We start from the raw sequence: 6,104 nt of genomic DNA, 5'->3' as shown, positions 1-6,104 counted from the left end.
GGTTGGACCAATCAGTTCTTTTTACAAGCCATTGGTCGGTGTCTGTTCAAGCTGCCTTAGCAGAACCCACAGGTTGGGGAGTTCAAAAGACAAGGGCTTTGCCAGTGTTAGAGGTGCACACCTTTAATCCCAGCATTCAAGAGGCAGAGGCAGCAAGGTTTCTGTGAGTTCAAGGCTAGCTGGGACCAGTGAGACACTGTCCAGGACCCTGTCTGACAGTCCCCCCAAACAAACCCATACGATCTATGGGTAGAGGCCTCCTCTCAGCCCTTATCCTAGAGTTTTTAATTTTCTTTATCAATCTTGTGAGAACTTGCTCAATACAACTAATTTTTAAAGTGACCAACTTTGGGCTTTGCTGATTTCTGTTTGTGACTTATTTTTCTATTTCTTATTGTGATTTTTTTACATTTATTTTTTGGTTTTTCGAGACAGGGTTTCTCTGTGTAGCCCTGGCTGTCCTGGAACTCACTCTGCAGACCAGGCTGGCCTTGAACTCAGAAATCCGCCTGCCTCTGCCTCCCAAGTGCTGGGATTAAAGGAGTGCGCCACCCACGCCTGGCTTTTACATTTATTTTTATACATTAAGTATGCGTGTCTCTCTGTGTGTAGTGTGTGGTTGTGGTATGTGTATGTATATACATGTCTGTGTATGTGTGTGGTGTGTAATGTATGTCTGTGGTATGTGTGTCTGTGATGTGTGTGTATGTGTGTGTGTGTGTGTGTGGTGTGAGTATGTATGTATGTGCCTGTATATGTGTGTGTGTAGTATGTGTGTATGTGGTATGTGTATGTATGCATGTATGTATATATGTATGTATATGTATGTGTGTTGTGTGTATGAGGTGTGTATGTATGTATGTATGTATATGTGTGTGTTGTGTGTATGTATGTATGTGGTATGTGTGTGTGGGGGGGAGTTGTGCAAGCCCTCACATTGGACCTTCTAATCTGCTACCAGTGATGGTGCCTGAATGAGCTCTAGCCAATAATTTTCTTGTGTTATTCTAAAAAACTATTCTGTCCATGATCCCTCCTAAGTGGTCACCCATTCAGGACATCTGATACCCACACAACCGAAGCTAACCTTTCATCAGTGAAAGCAAGCGCTCTCCAGTAGTCACTGGCCTGCCTCCTGTGAGTCCTCCCACTCTGTTCCCTGTCCCAGTGCTCAGCAGAGGGGTATGTGTGGCATCCCTGCTGTCTTCCTTCCATACCCTGTGCTGGAGTCCACATGGAGTTAGATCTGGGCCTTAGTGAGTCCCCCACCCCTGGATGGAGAGACACAGCCAAGGGACCGGGCTTCATTTCTGAGCTTTTGCCTTTCCCCTCAGCTTGCATGCAATTCCTTGGCCCAACTCTTAGTTAAAGGGAGACTCTGCTGTGCGTGTGGTGACTGTCCTGTCACAGCGTCCTTCTGTGACCATCTTGCCCCTTCCGCTCGCATGCCCAAAGGGATCAAGGTATTCGCACTTATGCACCCTCGCCAACCCCCCACATCCTTCTCACTCTTCACATCAGGTGGTCGGTCCTATCTGAATTCAGATGGTGGTTCAGGGAGTACAGGTGACGACAACTTTCTTACTCATATCACAGCAGTGATGGGTCCCACACGGTGGTGGGACCACTTAGCTATGTCGGTGAAGCATGGGCTCCTTCCTCTTGGGCACCGCTAAAAGATACACTTGGATGAAGCTGGCCATCAGATAACATGTTAAGGAAGCAAGGGAACACCGGCAACCACAAAGGGGACAACGTTTCTAGGTGGACTGTCAGGCAGTGCCTGAGCCTAGCCACTTGGTTCATTGTCAGCCATTTAGCCTCCCCTTGTCCCTGCTGTCTCCCACATGTGGAGGCCGGGCCTGGCACACAGCAGCATGATTCTCCCTATCCTCCGTCCCCGTGGTGTCTTAATTCTCTGGCACCGCCCCAGGTTGTGAGCCTCGCTTGACCACAACATGTGCAGCCCGGGGACAATCAACCTAAAGAGCCCTGAGACAATTGCCGCTGTCTGAATCTTCTGGTTGTGGTGATGTCACACTCGGGGACAAAGCACACCCGAGGCACAGTGACTTAGGACAAAGGGCCCTTTGATCACGCCTGCTCCTGTGTCAGGTCTGCGGAGAAGCAGCAACAGTGGACAGACGTGTCGTCTAAATAGACCCCTCGGACGCAAGCTCACCCAAGATTACATGCACAAATGCCGAAAACCACAGAAACATGGGTGCTGCGGACAGTAGCACCCACCATGGCATTCTCAGATTTTTCAGCCCCGAGGGCTCTGGGGGACATGTGTTCTCTGCAGGTGTGCCTTGTCAGACCTTTTAGAGGTGTGTCTAGGCTGACACATCAGCAGCCCCTCGGCTACGCCATGCTGATGCCCATCAAACGATGGGCATGTGTGGGGACTTAAGAGTGTTATAGTTGCAGGTGGGGGAATGGTGTGGGCTCTCACACCAGCATAGGAAGAAATCAGTCTCGGGGGGCCCAGGGGAAACGGACATCATCCTGTCCATCACACTTCCTCTTGTGTGGCTCCACCCACTGTGGAGAACTCGAAGAGATCTGGTTGGGAAAACCAGTGAGGACCCGAGGAAAGGTGACGTTTTGAATTGCAAGACAACGGGCTGGAAGCAGGTGTACTGGCAGTTTTAAGTCAGCTTGACACAAGCTGGAGTCATCAGAGAGAAGGGAGCCTCGGTTGAGGAAATGCCCCCCTGAGACCCAGCTCTAGGGCATTTTCTTAATAAGTGACTGATGGAGGAGGACCCAGCCTATTGTAGGTGGCTCCATCCCTGGGCTGGTGGTCCTGGGTTCTATAAGAAAGCAGGCTGAGCAAGCCATGAGGAGCAAGCCAGTAAGCAGTACCTCTTCACGGTCTCGGTGTTGTCTTCTGGTCTCGGCAGGCCCCCTCACATACAGACACATGAGTAACAACCATTTTTTTTTCTTTTTAAAATCTTAAGACAAAGAACACAGTAGGCCTGCTCTGTGTTTCTGAACAACGAAGTTATTGTGGGGAGGGCTGGAGCTGCCTAGCTCTCCCGCACCAGCTGTCCTCGTTAGGCTTAATGTTGCTATGATGAGACACCATGGCCAACAGCAACTGGGGGAGGAAAGGGTTAACTTGGCTTACACTTTCACATCAGTGTTCATCACTGAAGGAAGTCAGGACAGGAACTCAAACAAGGCAGGCAGAGGCTGTAGAGGGGTGCTGCTTACTAGCTAGCTCTTCATGACTTGCTCAGCCTGCTTTCCATAGAACCCAGAACAACAAGCCTAGGGGATGGCACCACCCACAATGGGCTGGGCCTTTTCTCTTCAATCACTAAGAGAATGCCCAACAGACTTGTTTACTTACAGCCCAATTTTCTGGAGGTGTTTTCTCAAGCGAGGCTCCCTCCTCTCAGATGACTCTAGCTTGTGTCAAGTTGACATAAGACTAGCCGGCCCACCAACCATCTCCAAACCTGCCTGATCTGAGGGTGTTCACATGGATTCTCAGGGGCATGCAGCAAGGTGACCATCGGCAGCTTGTGTGCTCAGTGGTGAGTGACTGGTGTTGTAGAGGGCGGAGGGGAAGGGCAGGAACTGGCCAGGCAGTGCAAGGGAACAGAAGGGACTGTAGGGTTCACTGTTTCCTTATTCAGTGACAGCTGTAGATAAGGCAGGGGCTGAAGAGCTGGATGCAGCCCTCACCCAGGAGGCCTACAGCGCTTATGTTCCTATGGTAGGAGGCAGCAGTTAGTAAACAGTGTGCAAATGGCATAAGATTGGATGACTTTTGCAGTGGGGGAAGAAAAAGCGGATAGGGTTTCATTAGAGCCAGCATTATTGGGCAGGGCAGGATTAAATTAGGGACTCCCAAGTGTTGTCACTGGGAAGGTGACTGAGCAAAGACTGCAGAAAGTGTTCCAATACACACCTGGGGAGACTGGCCAGGCAGAGGACAAGGGACCAGAGGGCCTGAGCCACAAACCGGTCTAGAAGAGGCCTGGGAGAGGTAAGAGGGGGCAGATCAGCCCCTTCAGGACTCTGCCTTCAGATAGGCTAAGATGGAAATGCATGAGGCCACTTGCCCTCTCTGGGTTGTAGACTTGGTTAGGAGGCAGAGCCAGAGGGCTCAGGGTGTGGTTCAGGGAGCACCAGCCCAGCATGGGACTGCCCAGAAGAAGAGCCAAAGATGACCCTAGTCAGGTAGCATGAGGGTGTGTGTGTGTGTGTGTGTGTGTGTGTGTGTGTGTGTGTATGTTAATGTGTATGGGTGTTTTGCTTATGTGTGTACACCATGTGCATGCCTGGTGCCTGGGAGGCCAGGAAGCCAGAAGGAGGCGTTGGATGCCCTGGAACTGGACTTACAGGCAGTTGTGAGCCACCATGTGGACGCTGGGAACTGAACGCTGGTCCTTCAAAAGAGCAGCAAGTGCTCTTACCCACTGAGCCATCTCTCCAGCCCCAGGAGTGTCCCTAATAACATGAACCTACTCTGGGTCCTGGGAGACTACCGAGCACCGAGCACTATCTTCTCAGTGCTTGGCTGCGGAAGTGCTCCTCGGGAAGAGGCTCCTCAAAGGCCGAGAGCGCTGGGATCACGGCACGCACATCACGCTGAAGACTCGGAACGGTCGGACCCAGGAACATGGCCGTAACAGCTCTGCCTGGCAGACAGCTGAGTTCACAGTGGTTGCTTCCTCTGTTCCCACGTGGAAGAATAAGCAGCTTGCATTTCCACAGTTAGCCTAAGTAGGTACGGAAGGGATGTTAGCAGTACGAAATGCTCAGCCGCTTCCTGCAGTAAGCCAGGGTGGGGGTGGGGTCGCGGATATGAACTATTGCCAAGCGGTTGAGAGCCGGCTTCTGATCCCAACATGAAAAGGAACTCTACTTAGGAAAAAAAAAAAAGGATTCAAAAAGAGCAAGAAAGCTGTAGCTGGGAGAACTCAAGTCTCTCCAGAGGCTGAGAGAATGTGCCACAGGGCCCAAGACTGAGGCCGGGGCAGGCAGGACACACCAAGGCTCCTCCTGCACGCTTGTTTCTAGGGCTGCCTGGTTGTGACAACAGTGTCCTGGTGCCCGTGGTGAGTCTGCCTGAACGTGACTGTGGGACCCACAAGGTCCCAGCCTCATTGGGTGAGCACAGCTGAGATCCCTGGTACAGGGGTGGGTGGGATATGGAGGGAGGACAAGGCGGGAGGGGCTGGGGCACACGCCTCCTCTCAGGGCATCTGGGCAGCAACTGCGGTGAGCCCAGAAAGACCCTGTGGTCTGATGAGACTCTCTAGGGACCAGGGGTGGCAGGTCTGGGGGGTGAGGACATTGACAATAGCCCTGACTTTAGTAAGATGTAGACAGCTTGGTACCTGGTGAGGAAAAGTGTCGTTTGCAAAATTAAATCTAGCTGCTGGTGTCAGATTGCTGTCCCCTCTAGTTTTCTTTCATAAAGATTCAGAAAAATCAGGGGATGGAGTTGTAGCCCAGTTGACAGGGTGGGTTACTTAACATGCGTGAAACCCTTGATTTGATCTACAGCACAGCATAAACTCCGAGGTCCCAAACCTGCCATCCCAGTGCAGGTAGGATGCAGGCAGACAGGATGCGGGCAGGGAGGACGCGGGCAGGGAGGACGCAGGCAGGGAGGATGAGGGTAGGAGAATCAGGAACGTTCTGACTTCAGGAGCTTCCTATTTCGAAGCACAGTGTGCCAAGTAGGCTGCCTACCTGGTCATGCCCGCATCTTTTTCTACAACGTTCCACCAGACAGACCCTGCACCGGGGCCTGATTTGCTGGGCTGTTCTGGCCAAAGCTCTTTCTCCTTTTTGTTGCCAACTCAAGTCCTGCAGGAGTCAGCTCAAGGCTTTCTGTGCCCATCTAAGGTTTCCCCTCATTCAGTTTCTTTCCATTGCTCCTCCAAAGACCCCAGGATAGCAACTAGTACTCTCCTCTTACATCCTACCTGCCTTTTGAAAAAGCACAGGAAAACTGGTCACAAAAAGAATAACCGCTGGGCTGTGGTGGCGCACGCCTTTAATCCCAGCACTTGGGAGGCAGAGGCAGGCGGATTTCTGAGTTCGAGGCTAGCCTGGTCTACAAAGTGAGTACCAGG

The sequence above is a fragment of the Mus pahari genome, chromosome 21, assembly GCF_900095145.1.
Source record: "Mus pahari chromosome 21, PAHARI_EIJ_v1.1, whole genome shotgun sequence".
NCBI lineage: Eukaryota > Metazoa > Chordata > Mammalia > Rodentia > Muridae > Mus > Mus pahari.
The sequence above is the reverse complement of the archived record's forward strand: the minus strand, read 5'-3'. Positions refer to the sequence as shown.